This window comes from Amblyomma mixtum, chromosome 2 (assembly GCF_055824585.1).
Source record: "Amblyomma mixtum isolate Tamu chromosome 2, ASM5582458v1, whole genome shotgun sequence".
Taxonomy (NCBI): Eukaryota; Metazoa; Arthropoda; class Arachnida; order Ixodida; family Ixodidae; genus Amblyomma; species Amblyomma mixtum.
In genome coordinates this window covers 252,797,449-252,816,465 of record NC_143013.1, presented here as the reverse complement: position 1 = coordinate 252,816,465, position 19,017 = coordinate 252,797,449, and the positions used below count along the sequence as shown (strand labels likewise).

The 19,017-nt window shown below is 46.4% G+C and overlaps 1 protein-coding gene across 3 annotated transcripts in view; it reads left to right on the top strand.

Moving 5' to 3' along the window:
• SK (small conductance calcium-activated potassium channel) overlaps positions 1-19,017 on the top strand; it is a 424,663-nt gene that overhangs the window by 61,340 nt on the left and 344,306 nt on the right. For all 3 annotated transcript variants that reach the window (XM_089573525.1, XM_089573527.1, XM_089573526.1), the window contains exon 2: positions 12,894-13,014. The gene's annotated coding sequence lies outside the window, so the exon portion shown is untranslated. The remainder of the gene's footprint in view (positions 1-12,893; positions 13,015-19,017) is intronic.

Below are 19,017 nucleotides of genomic sequence, written 5' to 3'. Positions count from 1 at the left end.
CTTAATTATTGGGAGGCGTGTAACCCACCGTAACTAATATCCATATCAGTTTTTAGAATTTCGAAAAGCCATCACCCTCGGCGCTGTGGTCTAACAAACTTTGGCTATTTCGACAAGTTATGTGCACTGGAGAGGTTGCTTTGCCTGCAAGCTTCTCGAAAATGCATGTATTTTGGCGTAGTGCTGCCAAAACTTGTTGTGCCACAGCGAAGAGGGTAACCGCGTTTTCGAAATTCTAAGAACTGATATAGATATTACTTACAATGGGCTACAGGCCGCTCAATTATTAAAGAGCTTAACAGTAATAGTTAAAAAGTTAACTATTCAATATTAGTCAACCATACTGCAAGTTAGAACGTCTTAGGGCCGTTGCACAAGCTGCGACTAGAACGAAAGTAGTCGGCCTAGTCGGTGGCGACGCAGTGCGATTTTCGCACAGCGCTTTCACATGCAACGCGTACCCAGCGAATTCGGTCGGAGGGACACGCAAGGTTACTCGACGTTCGCATAGGCAACCTACGATTAAACGCGACAGAAACGCTGCACGGAATGTGTTGACGATGTTATGACCAGCGTGTTTTTAGATGCAAGGCAATATTTCGTATGATTTGATTAGAATAAACAGTTTTGCTTACGCCGCGGGAACACAGCTCCACGTGACCCCACGCCGAGACGGCGCGTGACGTGACGTCACATGGGAGCTGTTGCCGCGGCCGGTCTCGACGCGCGCGCTCTCTCGCTAGCGCGCCTGGAGACCGGCCGTGGCCGCGGCAACAGCTCCCACGTGACGTCACGTCACGTGCCGTCTCGACGCTGCCCATTGGTCAGTCGCAGAGCGAACACACCGACGCTGCGACTGCATTCCAACCGGACGGAACTTGGTCGCAGGCCGTCTGCGGCTAGACCGACGGCCCTCCCCAGTCGCAGACCGACCGAATTCGCAGCGTCGCAGGCGATAATCGCATGCATGTGAAACGGCCCTTAGCAGTATTCGGATGTACAGAGGGCAAAACGCATGTCTAGAACACGTTCTTGGCGTGGTTCGGGCTGAACACGCGATACCTATAGAAAACATTTGAATAAAAATGGTCTGAATGTAAGCATGTGCAGTTAAACTCATAGAATTTCGTTTTCATTTTTTGACTTCCTGGTCGCAGCGGCTTTGGGAGGTGCGGAACGCACAGTTCGCTTGTTCTAGACATGCGTTTTGCCCTCTGTACAGCCGGCCAAAACTTTAGCTGGCGTGCGCGATGGCCGCGTTTTCCGTGCTCCTCCACCTTATCACGGGAAAAAACTAGCTAAGAAATCAAATTTAAGCAAAAATTCACTAAACACCTGCTTAATATCAAGCTTTCCCCCAAATTTGCTTCGTCACAAAGCGCAGGAGCGCAGAAAAAGCGGCCGGCGCGCACGCCAGCTAAAGTTTTGGCCGGCTGTACTACGCCGCTGACAATGCTATGCCGAAAAAAGTACTCTTGTAACTGAAAAAGCCTAGTTTTAAAAATTGTATAGTCTTAGGTGGAACGCCTTGTATAAGCCAGAAAAGGTACGAAGTAAAGCGCTAAGATTTATCTGCTCAAAGTATTCTAGGTACGATGGCGCCAGTGCACTCAGAACACGCGCAGGTGTTCCTATATTCACAAGTCGACGTCGCGTCGCTGCAATGATGTTCCTTTTTATACTTTATCATAAGTCTCTTAATACCAAAACAGATCAGTACCTGATCTGTGTTGGTGGTACTGATCAGTACCTGATCAGTATACTACCACACCTCCAAACTAAACGAAGGAATCATGAGAAACACGTCAGGCCATAGACGTTGCAATACGTTTAAGTTTCCTTTCTTTTCCGTCCTCTGTCAATATTTGGAATTAATTACACCGAGATGTTGTTGACTGTGATTCTGTGACTAGCTTGATCACTAAATTAGAATCTTTCTTCCATTCTGTTCAGTAACGCGGAACTTTGTGTTTGCTCTTTTCAAACCTTGGTGGAATGATGTAGTTCTTTGAGTATGACACTGGAGGGCTAATAAGCTGCTTAGAGCGATGCGTATTTTGAATACCCCTGTAACCCACTGTCTGCATAGGCCTGTCAAGGCTCAGAGTATTCCTAAACAATTTAGTAAACAAAAATAAATAAATAAATAAACTAGCTTTCCCTTATTGATTGATCAAGATACTCTTACTTTTTTTTTTATTTTATCACAGTTATCAAGAACGTTGTTATCATCGTCCGATATATTTGTACCTCTGTTTACTTCTGGAAATATAGTCGTTCAGCGGAGAGACGCAATGAAAGGGCTTCTGCAGAAAGGCGAACAGTGACAAACTTCATCTTTGGCTGTGCAGAACGCTTACCGATTTCGTTCTTTTTTTTTCCGCATAAAATAAAATTACCTCAACATATCACATTACAGAGCTACACAAACAAATTAATGGTGCCCGTGCAGCATTGGCTTCTAGAGAAAAACAAGCGCTTACATTTCTCAACGTTTAATGAGACGTTGTTGTAGTAAAACGAAGAAATCGTTGTGGACGCTTCTCTCTCTCTCAATCTGTTCCTGTCTCTACAAATACAATATTTCTCTCTCTAAAAAAAAAAAAAAAATATTAAGGAGCGCTTAGCCTAAATTATTCTATGTTCCAGTAAAACGATGCTGCTTTTTATTGAGGCTATATAGTTCACATTGCCCAATCAAGGGCAACATTGTATGACCGTTTATTTTCCTAATTCATTCTTCTGTCAGTTTTTATCTATGCTGCCTAGACTGGTACAAAAACATATAAATCCGTGCACGTGGCAGCGAAAGTTCTTGTGTCCAATCCACAAAATGCAAAATAACAGCGAACAAAAATAGCGGCGAAGACTGCGCCCCACCCTAGCAGTGACGAAATTTTCGGCTACCAATCAGCACCGCGTCATGCACACTTGCAGTGGAAGCATGCGTGGCATGTTTGTTATGACAGAGCAGCCCTCAGCCAATCGCACAACAGATGTTCGTGGTTCCGTTAGTTCCATTGCCTCAGCGTTCAGACGCCGCGGGCGGGGCAGATGGGCACACAGCTGGAATACGAGATCGCTGCTTTTAGTTTCTTTGCTTGAATATAGGTTTTTAAGTTTCCTCTTTGCTTAATGTCTTCAATTATATTTTTTTTTCTCGTGCTCTCGATGTAGTCGTTTTTCATTAGCATTCTTTCTTTGCGTAGTATAGCTTATAGCGCGCCAACCTGATTTTTTCTTTTTCTGCTGCTCAAAGACTAGCCTTACTTTCTATGACGGTTTGATGCGAAGTTGAAAACAGCGTCCCCCTTGTTAGTTGTGTTCTTTTTCACACGGCTCAATCCCATTTTCAGTTTGTTTGATATAGGATGAGAAGTACAAACTAAGACTTTCCTGTCTGGATTCGTTTGCCGCATTTTAAGGAACTAAGCGCTACCGGTACGCCAAAGGAAGCTCCGTGGCAGCTGCCAATTATGTTCCCTTCTCCAAAGCGCTCGAGATCTTTGCCTACGTTTGAACACGATAGCCCTGAAGCGCATATTTCTGGAGGCGATTAAAATATTTAATATGTTTTTGGCGCTCTTGTTGCCATTTACAACATTACTAAATCTCCTTAAACCGGCACCTGAAAGGGAAGCGGAATGTGAGCGTTTTTCATACGATGGCAAAAATAGTCCTTTCATTAAAAATCTTCCCTCTGTTTTTTTTTTCTCTCTTTCTGTATGCAAGCAAAGAATAATCTCTAAATTCTTTTTTTAAGGCAAAAGAAACCATTAAGCAAATGGTTGCTTACCAGCTCTGCTAGGTATCTGTGCGACTAAAATTATACGCCGAGAATAAACTGCCAGGGACAGATGCTTCGGTATGGCATAGGCTCCTAAGATCTCACGCTGGCAGGTTGCTCTTTAAAGTGTAGAAACCAATCATAAAACAGAAATTCTTAATCTGCGTCACATTAACCCCCTTGAGCTTATTAATAAGCACCAACTATCTCAGTTTTCTGCTCAACTAAAACTGCACACTGCAACGCGAACGAAAGATATAGACGTTCGTTTATGACACGCAGTCCTGAAAGGCCTAGCAAATAAACCCCTCCGAATAAAAAAAGAAAGAAGAGCAAGCGTACTGGTTGTAAAAAGTACAAAGCAAGACAAACCTCATCTTTCCAAAGTGTTAGAATGAACGTGACCGACTCCGCGTCGTTTCCCACCACCGACGCTGTTGCCGAATTCAGCCCCACGTGGGCGTGGTCCGTCCCGTGAGGCGCGAAACGTAAACAGGCTTTTCTGTACACGCCCACTTTTGTTTAACACGACGCTTTAGCGCCCACAGCTTCGCAGCTAGGGCAAAAGCACGGACAGCACGCAGCTGCGGCTTCTGTGGGCCATTTTTTTTTACTTGTTGAATGCCTCCTGTGCAAACAGAACATTGCACTTCTGGTCGTAATCGTTGAGCGAAAACATTAAGCACTCTAAAGAGAAAGCCCGGCGTCATATTTAATCTCATGTGTGTTATCCGTTTCAAAGCTGCAGTGTCAGTAGTGAACAACGTCCAAGTTATTAAAGCCTCGGATTGGTTTACATTTAGCAAGAAATTAATCAGGAAGCCTGAACTACAGTGCCTCGTTCTCTATTCCATCTTTCACTGCTTTCTCCTTCCCTCCCCTAAAAGCATGGATGAAGGTGTTCATCGACATTTAGACAGTGAATTCGCCATTTTATTTCCTCATGAACTGTTCCTATCACTATTATTATTATCTTTGGTTCTGTAGTGGACGCCACATTCTCATCTCATGTTCTTTTTAGGATTGCCGCCCCATCTAGATACGTATTAATATTATCACGCTGTACTCAGCACCCGACACTGCGTCCTGCGCCCTCTTTCTTGTCCTCGTTACAACATAGCACTCGAGGCAAGCTGTCGTTTATTGAAACAACAAAGAGTTCTAATTCGTTTTTTTTTTTCTGGTTATGGCGTTTAAATTATCGATTTTTTTTTCCTGCGTCGAAACAATTTCCCTATAGGTCGTGTCGGCAGTGTCGGCGCCTTTATGTGTGTATTAGCAGAGAGCCGGTTCAGGAGAAGGTCGCTTAATTATGACGGCCTCGCAGCCGCTCCTTTTGTCCTCGAGTGCTGCTCTTGACAAGCGCGACAATGGAACACGCCCCCCCAAGAAATGAACTTCTCGCGGATCGGGGTTCCGAGAGGAGGCAGACAACTCTAAGATCATTTTTAAGGGCGATCAGCTTCCTTGCCTCGGGCACATCTTCCACCCTTCTCCAGCGACAGAACGGCCGGCCGTTTATGCCTCGGGGCCAGTTCCGATGCGAGAGACGCAGCCATGTGTGAAGAGGGACAGACTGAGAGAGAGAGCTATACGGTGCACATCCGAGTACCGTTTGTTCCTGGCTGTGCGTCTAAACGTGCCCGTCGCGCGTGTAATGACTGGGTAAGCGCCTCCAGGAATGGCCGATGCAGGTTCATTAATAACGGCGTCAATATTTCTTCGAGATCTCTCATTTATGGGTCGCGGGTCATAATTGGAAACGCTTCCCTCGTCCTCGCTCGAGAGCGGGTTTTAGGGGAGAGCTTTGTTTCTTCTTGTTTCTATTTTTATTATTTCGTGACCCCTATAACTTTTTGATAAGAAAGATGAACCAAGTTGCCGTTCGCTGCCCAATAAACAGCTCTCATTCACTGAGGGCACAAAAAAGGCAATAGGCAGTTTTATCACTGCAGAACGAAGTATAAGTGTCTGTTGAGGGCTGTGCGAAAGCGGGAAGGCGCGCACGCGGGAGCGAAAAAATTACGCTGTAATTTGGTCTCTATAAAACCAGCATTGCAACAACTACACAGCGCCATAGTTTCTTGCGACTGAAGCTAGGTGGCATAGAAACAGACACGGTTTCACGAGCCCTGAAATATTTTATACCCTTGGTAATTGACTCGAAAGGAAAATGCATTCGTTTTATGTCGAGTTTTTATTTAGAAGAACCTTTTTAATACAGTTGCCGTACAAAGGGTCAAAGCGCAAGTTCATTTCAAGTGGAGGTTTGAAGGAAGCAAGATTAAATTAACGAAACTGCACTGTGCATACCAGACACGTAGTATGACTAACCGGTCTAAAGTTCGGCAAGCGTAGTGAATATATGTTTTTCCTGTGATAAAACACCACAGCTCATATTATCCCGCCATTGGGTTCTCAGCTAATCCGGAACCCTCCCCTACGGCGTGCCTTATAGCCAGCCCATGTGCCACATCGGAACATTAACTCCCAGAGATGCCGCATGCAAAACCTAAACCGAACCACGCATTATGTTACATTATTCCGCTATTGGCGTATTGCTTAAAATACCTAGAACGGGCGATTAAGCGATGGTCACGAGGGCAAGCATTTTAAGCTAAGCGTTACATCTGGACCTCATGCGTCGTTTCAAGTTTTTTTTTTTTTTATTTGTGTATACCCGAAAGCTGGTTCTTGACTGACGTATTCGCCGTGAAATATCTTCGCACGAGGATCGTCTCGGTTTTCTCTTATTGGTTTATTGCTCTGTAACTTACCTCGCACCTAATATTATGACATCTCCATGTTTCCAAAACATCATTTAACGTATATTTCACGATCTAGAACGACGTTCTTAGTTGAGTAAGGTTGACACAGAAAGTGCGTTCAATCCAGTGCATATAATCGGCGATGTACTATACATTAAAAATATTATGGCCCTGGCGTCTTGCAGTATGTTTCTATGCCACCACGATTACTAGAATTTTCATTCTTCAGTTTTCTAGACCTACCTTTCAGGCAGTAATTATTCCCAGCCGTTTATCTCTATTACTAAATTGCTTTGTGTTTGGCTCCTTATGGGTTTAATTTCCACTTTAGCACCAAATGTGAAACATTGCTACTATTACCTCTGGTGTTATTCCATTATGTCTTTTTCTCTTCAGGTTGGATCAGTCCCGTTTTTGTCCATGTTGTTCCCGTGTAATGGGCCAAGAAACTCATTTTGCTGCACCCCAGTGGAGCTCTTCAGTTGGTAGATTCTTTTGCGTAGCCTAGAAATTTTTCCGCGAGCATAGCAAACAAACTAGTGTTTAACTAACATGTTCTCGTAATATATGCGCAAACCTGGCTACTTCGAGGGAGTGGTGTGTTTGAGCCGATATTTCATGCTTAATTCAATATGTGCCATTTTATGCCTTATGCAGAACTTCTTAAGCAACGTTCTTGCGGATTAAATCTTCAGGAATTTTTTTACCACACTACTGCGGCCAGCTCTCCGGGTCACTACTTGCAAACTAACTGAAGACTAGTTAGCAGGGTGTACAAACTTCGAGAAATGTACAACTCCTAGCGCACAACTTTCGCCATACGTTATTAAGACATTAGCTATGAATATCTGCGAAGCGGTGGGAAAGCCAATCGAGCAAGCGTTGCATCATCTCAAACATTTCTCCTACAGGACGTATAATGAATATTTCACTTTAGTTTCATCTGTTTTGATTTCTACGCTAGAACGAATATTACTATACGTGTATGATTACATTTATCCGCATTGCAACAAAAAATCAGATATAAAGAAGTCATCCGCAACTCCAAGCGTTGGTCGTGCTGCTTAGTATGGCAGCCAATTTTTCGAACCAGAAAAATGTTAGATAATGCAAATGCGATTACTGTCGCCCCGCCGCGGTGACTCAGTGGTCACGGCGCTCTGCTGCTGACACGAAAGACGCGGGTTCGATCCCGGTCATGGTGGCCGAATTTGATGATGACGAAATTCTGGAGGTCCGTGTACTGGCGATGTCAGTGCACGTTGAAGAACCCCAGGTGGTCGAAATTTCCGGAGCCCCCCACTATGGCGTCCCTCATAGCCCGAGTCGCTTTGGGACGTTAACCCCAATAAACCAAGCGATTACTTTCAACCCTAATGTTTTTTTTTTAAGTGTCAGGTCTCTATAGAAACGTTTGTTGCTGGCAGAACGTTCCATGCATCATATGTTACGTCACTCGTCAATATCATTAAGGCTGTACTCTCTTGCAATGCACAAATTTTCGACCAGGCGCTGTGGTTCGATACTCAAGAAGGCACGGAAATGTTTACGCCAAAATTTGTCATCCCAATTGCCGGTGCCATACTCTAGACCCAGATTCACGCATTCCAGCCCACTGTCTAGTGCGAGGGGTTCTCGCCAATGTTCGGCACCACAAGAGTCCTGTACAAACACTTAGATAAGACAACACGGGAGACAGTTGAAGAGTATATAAACACTAAAAACCAAAAACCGGAACACTTGCATCACCAAACCCACCTTATTTCTCACAGATGATGAAGTTGAATTCCTTGGCAAAAGTTAATTTCGCTGTGCTCTGTTAGCTTTTATTGTGTGTATGTAAACATTTTGTTTTTCTTTTTCGTACTTATGTGATTACATCCGGCCATGCGTATAACAACTGTTTTCGATGGCGGTTAAAGTCGGTTGAGAGTCAGCGCTCGTTCTGTGTCATTCTTCCTTTTCGTTTTTGTATTTTTTTAAGCGCAGTTGGTTGTAATGGTTTAACTACTGCGCTTAGGATCGAATGTAACGCTCCGAAGTATTTGCGGCAACGATGTTTTGGGGCTCGAAACTCGCCTTTCATTTCCTTCCTCGTGGTCGGCGTATCCCTTTCCCTTACCAACCACGCTCGGTCTACGTGCAGAACAGCACACCGCGCGGCTACCACAGTAAACAGACTAAACCTTAGCAAACCGACCACCTGGCTCCGTTTCCTTAATCAATCCGTTCCCGCCGTCTTCGCGTTCGTGTCTACTTTAGGCGGCTCTGCCTGCACTTTCCGCTCACGTAACTACCGCAACACACCATCCGCACACTGACTAGCAGCAGAGTGATGTTCCGTTCTTGCACACCTCAGGGCACTTTTCGCGGACGCGGAAGAGGAAGACGAGACGAGAAAGGAAGGTCCGAAGCGGTCCGAACGCCCGGAATTGCGAAAGTGCTTGGGAGCCACGCCCAAGGCTTCCTTCCTTTTTTGGTTCCCCTCTTTCATTTTCTTCTCTTTCTTTTTTATTTCCACCATCCGCCGACGCTCTCCATCTTGTTAATGCTCGCCGCAGCGATGCCGTTGCCTCACCGTAATGGCGCGCCCGGCAGGGAGTCCCGTTTGGCGTCTTCATCGGCGCGACGCTGCTCTTGGCGGGCTCTCTTGGCTTGGCTAGATGTTTAGCTATCTGCGAGGGGACGCGTTCGTACGTCACAGACTTGATAGTGACTGGGGGAGGGCCGGGGAGGTTGTGGCGGTCGTATACGATCGTTTGTATAGATGTCCTGGTTATTATAGGCACAATAGTCAGATATATGTACTCCTGGGCATGTCGAAGCCATGGAGAGGCATACTCAGCTTGTGCAGCCCACTTCCTCCGAGATCGAAGGGGTCCCAAGTGGAACTTGGGCAGGTCCAGTTGTTCTCAGGGTAGGGCACACACAGGATAGGTTGTCACATTCACCACCCAGCCCCCAACGTAGATGGCTGCCTTTTCTTGGGAGAGCTTGACCTCTCCTGCTGCACTCAGCTCAATACTGTGGCCACTGCTCGTTGTTCATATCGCCCACGTGTTCGGCAATAGGGGCTCTGACGGCGATCCGGACTAGGGTCAGGAAATAAATGCTTTCTCTCTCTGTGTCGAAGCGGTTTAAAAATTTGTTCGAATTACGAAGCACTCCACAATTGTGCGTTCCTCTACGTGTGGTTCACGGGATCAAAATTTCATCAGGCAAATTAACGATAATTATATGTTCAACGGAAATGATACAAAACAAAAATAAAGCGAGGTAAAAATGCTCAAAAAATTTTCACTTCCCTTTAATAATTTTCTGTACTCAAGAGCATAAATTCCTGACTGACCCCGGCGATAACGAGAGCCGGTCGCTTAAGGCAGTCCTGGGCCATTCTTACTAAAACAAAAAATATTCTGGAATGATAATGGCTATGTGAATTCTTCTTTATTGAACAAACAAAAGTTCATTGCATGGCGCCACAGAGGAATGCTGACGTGAATTTCAATGTCAGTGGCATTTGCCTCCGTCCCTCGGTTTTAAGCGCCTCTGCGCTCAATAAATTTAGATTCTTTTTGTATTACCACCTGAAAAATCTACGTCCCAGTAGTTGCACAATGTCAGCTTTTGTTTTTGTACTTATTTTGTGCTATTTTCAGCGCTTCTCCTCCTGCTTTCGTTATTCAGCAAGCCCCCCCCCCCCCCCCCTCCCGCTTTTCGACAGTAGCATGTCGGCGATTGTAAACAGAATGAACCAAGCAAAAGAGAACGAAACCTCTGCTTCTCCGTTAACGAGGTTTTTTCTCTCTCTCCCCACTGAACGATGCGAGTTCCAGTTTGCGAACAGTGCACGGTTCTAGTGCGAGGGTGAGTACAAGGAATGCTCTGGCGATAAGAAGGCGGTCGCTGCTTCCGCCAGGTCGATACGGCGGAAGAAAGGAAACGCGCAGGTGAAGTGCGGAAAGAGGGATTGCGGATCCCTGATTCCCTTTTTCCCCAAGGCGGCGCGAAATCGCATTCTCGTGCGATGGGAACGGGGACCAAAACAACTCAGATGGGGAGAAAGAGAGAAAAAAAAAAGCAAAGGTGAAGCAGCGTGAGTGAAGCCGGTAAAGGTTCTTCTAAGACCGCTCTTCGAAAACACACCGAATCGACTACTAGAAGACGCAATAAGAGTTTGCCCTGTAATCTTGTGTAAGGATTCAAAGCATACTTACGCTGTTGACGTTATATGTTATGGGTAGCGCTTAGCTTCCTAAATTTTTCTTTGTGTCGTCTTCGTGGTGATGTTCTTTTTTGTTTCTTTTCTTAGTGATGTTCGAGCGTTCGCGCGGTGCATAATGTTTCCGGTATAAGCTCGTAGATGAGGCCGAAAAACAGTTCGCGCTTTGTTTTTGCTCATGGAAGAGTAATGAAGCCCAAAATAATCTTAAAACCACGGAGTTAAAATCACAAGCATGCCCTATGAGCGCAAATCCACCTCCTCTAGTACTCGTTCCACTCAAATCCCGGAAGTGCGTTAAGAATCGTAGGCCGCTTTTGTTGTCGCCCTCTGAAGAGCTAGAGATCTGCGTCACTACAAAGTAGTCGAAAATGCACGGAATAATTGTTCGCTTAGATACACGGGCAGAGGCAGACATGCACTTAATTGTGAAGGTGCTCTTATTATTGTGCCGGAGGGTCTTATTACTAACATGGGAGTTATTACTAACATTACTAACTAAGTTATTACTAACATCACATGGGAGTGCGAACGAAATAAAGCATTCCACCAACACGAATTCCCAAGTGCGGAGCAATGGGAGAGCCGGCTCACCAGCAGCGAGCTCGCGGCCCAAAGGGCCTTAGTGCGGCACGCTACTTATGCAGCGAGACTCAGTGGAGCCCTGGACTAGGGGCCCAACCTTGCTGAAGAGAAGCCTCAAGTCGCCGGCGCCACGAAAGACGACGGAGGCTTCGAATCCGCGAATCTCTTAAAAGATCTCAATAAAAGTTTTCTACTACTACTACTATTACTAACAATGATGATGATGAATTTTTATGGCGCAAGGGCACCTGTGGCCAAAGAGCGCCATTGCACAAGGTATTTTTCTTGTCTCAAGATGGGATCAAAGACCCCTTTCCCAAGCATTTCACCCCAAAGAAGCCGAGCACCAGGCCAGGGGAAAGCTTGTACCCATTGTATAACCGGTGGGTACCCGGTGACACTGGGGATCGAACCCCGTAACTCCCGCATGCGAGGCGGATGCTCAAACCAATAGGTCAACGCGGCGGTGTTTTTAGTGCTAAGTAGCTGAATAACAATGAATAACTATGTCTCCTTGGAAGAACGCGTAGATTAAAACGCTCTATAATACAGTGATTCCCTCTCTCGACACTCAAAACTATATTATAATTGGCAAGCAGTCGCTCTTAGCGAACAAGCCACTCTACTCAGCATGTATTTTGTTCACCTTATTACTTGCAGGAGTGGTAATTTTTTTTTTTTGCACTGGCGTTGTCGTTTCAATAGCCATGGTCAGATGTAATTTATAATTAGTCGCGGGCTGTCTCTTTTGAATTGCAACCACCGGATACCGTTATCGCTTTTATAAATTGATGATTTCACGGTGCGTTCGATTTTTAACGCCGAGTTTTCAGTGTATAAATTTGTTTCCGCTTATTTTAAGCGATTCGTTTTTTTATGAGTTAATTCACTGCGTGCTCATCGTTTGCGCCATTTACGTCATCAGCCGCTACAGTTCCCCTTACACGCCCCCCCCCCCCCCCCCTCGCTATCACGTCGTCGTGGTTCACATGAAATGACGTCGTCGCTTAGCAAGGTGACATAGTCCATTGTGGCTGACTGCGCGACCGGTGAGTCACAGGACTAGTGAGTCATGTGACTCGCTTATTAATGGATCATGTGATTGGTTTAATCGGCCACATGACGCTTACTCGTGCATGCACATGAACATCACATGACTCATGGGTCATGTGCTCATAAGATCCACTACTCTCTCTAAACATTGCCTTGTCATCCAAAGCAGTGAATTAGTAGTATTGCGTCCGGTTGCTGAGCCCATGAACGAGAGGTGGAATCCTAGCCACCGCGGCCCCACTTTGATAAAGGCAAAAAAAAAAAAGCGCCCATACGCTGTGTAGCGTCACTGAACATTGCAGAACCCCAAGTGGTTGATATCACATCTATGCTACTCTTAACCCCTCTGATCACATACCACATGACCGTGACCCCCTTCACAGCGTGACTCCTTTGACAGCTTACGGTTAACGTCGCGTTACGTGAACGCTCTTTCGCCCCTTTTCTTCCTCTTACATTTTGTGCGCTTTCTTTGCAGTCTCCCGCTGCGGCGTGACGAAAAAGCCACCGATCGACGTCTCCGGTTTTTCACCGACGCCCGTTCCTCGACAGATGGTCCCGCTTTTGACACGTACCAGCTGCCACTCACGGCGTGAATGGTGAGCCAACTCGTTCTTTGCTTCTTCACGTCCATCTGCGGTGACTTCGCGAGCAAATAAAAAAAAAAACAAAACGAAAGATGTGACGCAATCGCAGTGCCATAACACTGCCACCGTGCATGCTTCAGCTCTCAAAGTCTGCGATTGCATCGCTGCGCACTTTTTTTTTCCATTTCGCAACGTCACCGGAGCACGGATGAGTTCCCCCGACACGCAAAGCTGCGCAACAACGAAAAGACTAGCGAACTTTACCGAGTCAGTTCTGGCTTTGTACGGAACAAACGTGATGCGTAAGCGTTTATTGTTGTGAAACATCCATTTGTAACTATTACTTTTGGTATTCACGACCGCACGATACATCAGCACCGAACAGGGTTATGAAGTTGATGTCTGGAGCTAGCGATTTTGTGCAGAGGAGATGAGACGGCTGACAAGCTACTCTTCTTCAGGTATGCCTAGCAACTACTGCTCTGGCAGCTGTCAAAAGACTTTAACAAGAAGTTTTGCAATACAAGATATCTTGAATATTTTCTGCTGTTTTTGTTGCGAAAGCAACACTACGTGAGTCGCCGAGACCTTTCGCGGAGCTGACGAAAGCCATACTGCGCATGCGCGAGGAGCAGTAAGGTCACACGACGCGCAGCTGGTGCGCCGCCGCCGTCCCTGCGCGGGTGACTCAGAGGTGTCGCCGCCGCGCTCGCCAGTTGCGCATGCGCAGTAGCGGCGCATAGCTAGCGTGCCGGGGCCGCCGCTGTTTCCGCGCGCCCTCCATCGCCTCTCTCTCTCTGGTTTGGTTTATTAGGGTTTAACGTCCCAAAGCAACTAAGGCTATGAGAGACGCCGTAGTGGAGGGCTCCGGAAATTTCGACCCCCTGGGGTTCTTTAACGTGCACTGACATCGCACAGTACACGGACCTCTAGAATTTCGCCTCCATCGAAATTCAGCCGCCGCGGCCGGGATCGAACCCGCGTCTTTTGGGTCAGCAGCCGAGTGCCATAACCACTGAGCCACCGCGGCGGGGTAAAAATAGACGAATTTCCCTCTTTCCTCGTTGCTTTCGCAATCATCCAGGTTTAACTAGAGCTAAACCACTGCCAACTTTTTTAGAAATTCGTCTTTCAGTGAAAGGGTAGCCATAGCCTTATGCTGTGCCCCTACTTCCACTTAACTCCGCATAGATGAGTTTTTACTGGCTGTCCTCTTTGAGTCACCTGTAAGCCAGGTGACAGCAAACGAAGCCATAACCAAGGCAGCAAGGAATCATGAATCAAACTTCATGTAGTTAACCACCATTTTTTCCTGAGTAAAACTTTGAGAACGAGTATGATATTCTGTAGCAACGTGATTAGCATAGACCGGCAACACAATTTTGTTCGAGAAAGCTACTGTTTTCTCAAAATCTCCCGCGACGACCACACAGTTGCTTTCGAACGCGCGTTCTAGTACTTAATGGTAAGCGCTTTAACACGCTTGAACACACTCTTCACGACTGCGAAGCTGTGGCTAAAATATTTCACGTTTCAAGCCACGGAACTGTAACGCGTTTCACATCAATTAAAATAAAGAATAAAGCGTTTACTTTTCTCCTGACGCGTAACTTTCAACCGCAGGAGTCGCTCTGTGACGTCGACACTTTTCTCGGGCCTCGTCGCGTGTTGCCTCATACGTGGGAGCACGTGCTTCGGATACCTTGCTCGCGGATCTTTTATTAGCGCCCAGGGGCGATTCCTAGAGCGTGACGAAAGGCTGACGTTGTGGGTGTTGCCCGGCGGGTCCCAACTCGGTCGCCAGCGCGGCCGCCATCTATAGCCTACGCCGTTCTTATTTTTTCTCCCCTTGCAGTAAAGCTTCAATACGCGTGTTTTATGAAATCGAAGTTCTCCCTCTGAAAACGGGTACGCTTTTTAACGCAATAGCATTAAAGGCCTCGTTCTCCAGAAAATCCGCCGTCGGCGTTGTCGGCATGACTCTGGCAGGTGTGCCCAGAGGGCAGCCTAGGAGGCAGATGGGCCACCTACAGGTCGCGTGTCCTTGCGGCGTCGTCACAACCTACCCACCGGATAGTGAGAAAACTGCGCACCGTGGCAGGTGGCGGTGAAATTAATGATTGGTCGGTCGGGAAGAGCAACCTAGGACGCATAATGCCCACAGCTGGGAGCACCTGCCATCTTAGGTAGTGGCGCATCGTTTAACTGCTGCACCACTGCGCCAGGAGGGGTACGAGGACTCCCAGGGTTCTATGACTGTAAAGTAGAGAATGACATTCTGCACATATTGGAATTAACCCACTACATTATCGCGTCATACTCTTGCAGTGAGACTTAATTGTCACCTCCAGTTTCTTCTTTTATATTTCCCCTTCCGGTGGTGTAAAAATGGCTGTGGCTTAGCTTGGTTAAGCCCGGTAATTGCGAAAGCAATATCCGTACCTACGCCATGGTTCAGCTGGTAGTGTAGCTGGTGGTGGTGCTTGTGGTTAGACTTGTGGTGATGCATCGGTTATACAATCCAAACCAATCCAATCCAATCCAATCCAATCCAATATGCTAATATGGTAGCTACCGGCCTCGCTACGCGATCGGCTGAAAGTGCAACTAGTATTGCTTTCGCAATAATATAAAAACAACGCGCCCTCCGAGAGATTTAAGTTGACGCCGCATAAGACAAGCAGGAATAAAGCTGTTGTGACTAGCAAACCTTTTGTTCTCAGTTGCCATTTTCTTTCTCTCTCTGTATTTCGGTTCTCCATCGCTAAGTACTATCGTGTACGCAGGACGGACACCAGTTCTTGAGGAACAGGTTAGCGCAGATAAAACTATGGAAACCCTCGTTACTTCTTTTTCTAACTGTGCCGTGGTTGTAAAGATATGTCGACTTTTAGCATACTCTGCTTAACGGTCCCCTTTACCTACAAGCTGACAGACGAAGATATAAGCTGATGTAACCCTTTTGATTAGAGCAGAAAGTACGGCGAGTTGGTTTATAAGCATGGTGGAAAAAATCGTGTGAAGATGACTGCAGGAGAAAGCGCTGGTTGTTGTTGTCTACGTCACCTGTTCCTTGGCCAATCCTCCGCAGTGGGTACGCGCCATTATTTTGAGGTAAACAACAACAACAACAGCCTCATTAAACATGGCACATACACACGCGGGGGGATTTGCCAATGTATGGCGGTGAATGCCAAAGAAAATATTTGCGCGGGGAAAAAAGGCGTGAGGCTGCGAAGTAGAATAGTGGAATGACTGAAACTAGAAAAAATAAAAATATTTGTTGAAAAATTCAAATAAACTAAACAAATTTGAAGTTCCAGGAATAGAATAGAATACACTCGTTCTTGTGGTTATTCGTCTTGTGGTCGTCTTCACACGCGTTTTTCCATCATGCACTCTTTTTGCTTTGTTTTCAACACGTTATATAGGTAAACCTCTTTAATAAACGGACGGCTGCTGCCGATATTTTGTTTTTTTTTTATTACAAACTTCTCGGTTGAAAATCCGTGTTTCATGGCAGCATGTGTGTATGGGGACGAATTGCGAAAACCGTTTTCCGTGAACCAAGCATGTTCTCTACATCTTCTGTTCATTTTGTCTTTACAGAACCGTTGTTTGTCGCTCAAAGTTTCATATACTGGTTTCTACTGATCGTCACTCACATACTGCAGTGTGCTGATGTTTCGATGCTGTTTGGTTAAACGCTGCGATTTCAATCTTCCTTATTAATAGCTGTGCTGGGAGTTCTCGCGCTCGATATAACATTAGTGCCCATGGGCATTTTGTGTATCGTTGATTGCTTTATCAGCGGATATAACTTGGCTGCTTGAGGGATGTTATCCACGGTTAATGGTTCTGCATAAGATAAAGGTTTTTTTCCTTCCATTCTATTCAGCTCCTATAGCGCGGTACGACGAACGACAACCAATGCATAAGTGGGACGTGACGTCACTTGAACCTTTGACGAAGGCTAAAAAGAACAAAAAAAAATTGGCAGTGGTTTAGCTCTGGTTAAACCTGGAGGATTGGGAAAGTAACGAGGAGAGATAGAGAGGCGATGGAGAGCGCGCGGCAGCGGCGGCGGCCCCGGCACGCTAGCTATGCGCCAGTATTGCGCATGCGCAACTGGGGAGCGCGGCGGCGGCACCCCTGGGTCACCCGCGCAGCGACGGCGCGCCAACTGCGCGCCGTGTGACGTCACTGCTGCTCGCGCATGCGCAGTATGACCTTTCGTCAGCTCCGCGAAATGGCTCGGCGACTCGCGTAATGTTGCTTTCGCAACAAAAATCGGACGAGGATAATAATATTCTAACCTATCACTCGTGGTGTACTGAGCTGTCGTGCTCGCTCGTTGGCAAGTTTCTTTGTTAGGTCGAGATTGCTAATTGATGACATTTGCGTTATTCATAAGCGCTTGTTGTGAAACAGCAAGTTGAGTTAATCACGATCTATTTCCTTCTCGGCTATAGTGTGTGGGTGTTCAGAAAGAGATTGACCGGAACATAAGAAAGGGTATTCAGCGACAAGAGGCCAGTCGTTTCTACCCTCCATATAATCACCATAAATTAATATTCGCTCGCATATTAAGCTGCGCTCAAACTATCCAGCATGCGCGCTGCAAATTCATCGCATAAGGCTATCCTACTGACCGAAGAAAATTTTTTTTATTATGGGATTATTTAAATCTGCACCTTGGTTAAGAGCGCAGCGGTCGGTAAAAATTCTTTTTAGCGTTGGTCAGGGCAATCTAAAATATCGTTTTAAAGTAATAATTCAGATGCGTTTTGCAGGAAAACGCATGCCGCGTTCTATTTGGTTATAAATTTGAACGCAACAATGAGAAACATGACAAATAAATATCGAGACCATTATGAAAAGTCGGGCAAGATTGAATATATAGCAGTTGAGGTAGATCAAAACATGCACTGTTCAATGTCAATGCGCTTCATGTATCAAAGGGCGGTCGATGCTGAAAACTGGTTCTCAACAGAGCAAAATCGCAACCAGTTTGATTAATTTTATGGAGTAAATGCTATCAAGCTGGCAGCAACGTTGAAAAATCCTGTGACCCACAGGTGTTTGTCTAATGAGAAGTTCTTACCTGCAGAAGAGTGCTCTACAAACACACTATAACAGCAACGCCGCACTACCAGTTCCTGTGGAGCCTTCCGCATCGTCGCAACTACCGACGAGCGTGGCATGCACGATCGGCACGCCCTCTGACTCTGTAGCTAAGGGTCGGGGAGTCGTAATTAGTTCTAGCCTGAGGCATTACCCAAGTCACAAACTTTCCGGATGGTCTGAACGCCGCTCTAACAAGTTCAGGCTTTTCAGAATTAATTGAAGAGCTGTTCCCGTTGTCATAGTGGGGATCTCATGCAGTGTGTGTTCGTGGTCAAGGAAAGGTCACGTTCTAAAGTTTGTCGTCCTGAAATTGAGTCCTGGTTGCGCTAGGCTCAGCCGGTGAGTTGTTGCCGTGGTTCGCGGGACACCCAAACGCACCTCTTCATCACGACGGTTGTTGGCGTGCCAACCATTGTATATTGTGCCCCCAGAAGCTGCTAAAAAAAATTGACTCGGCTTAATGAGATAAAAAAAAATGGCTGAGGCTTAACTTGGTTAACCCTGGTCAGATGCGAAGCATATTGATGGCTAGGCTTGGTCATACATGGCTTTCCTCGGTTGAATACTTGGTCATTTTAATACAACCACTAGAAGCCTTCGTCGTGGGGGAAGACAACGGCATGGCTACAGCGGAACGCCGACTAACCCCGAGACGCGCGTTGGGTGGGCGCCTGGATTGCCACGGAAGCCGCGTCCGCCTGCCCGGTGGAGCGAGCGTTCCACCTACACCGAGTGTGAACGCGCGTTCGAAATGCGCGGGAATGCCGCTCGAGGACATTCCGGTGTCTGTGCGATGGCATCGTGCTCCCTCTCCCAGCGCGTGACGGCGATCTGTCGTGACGTCATGTGTCACGTGGTATGTCACGTGGTGTGTCGTCACTGTACCAC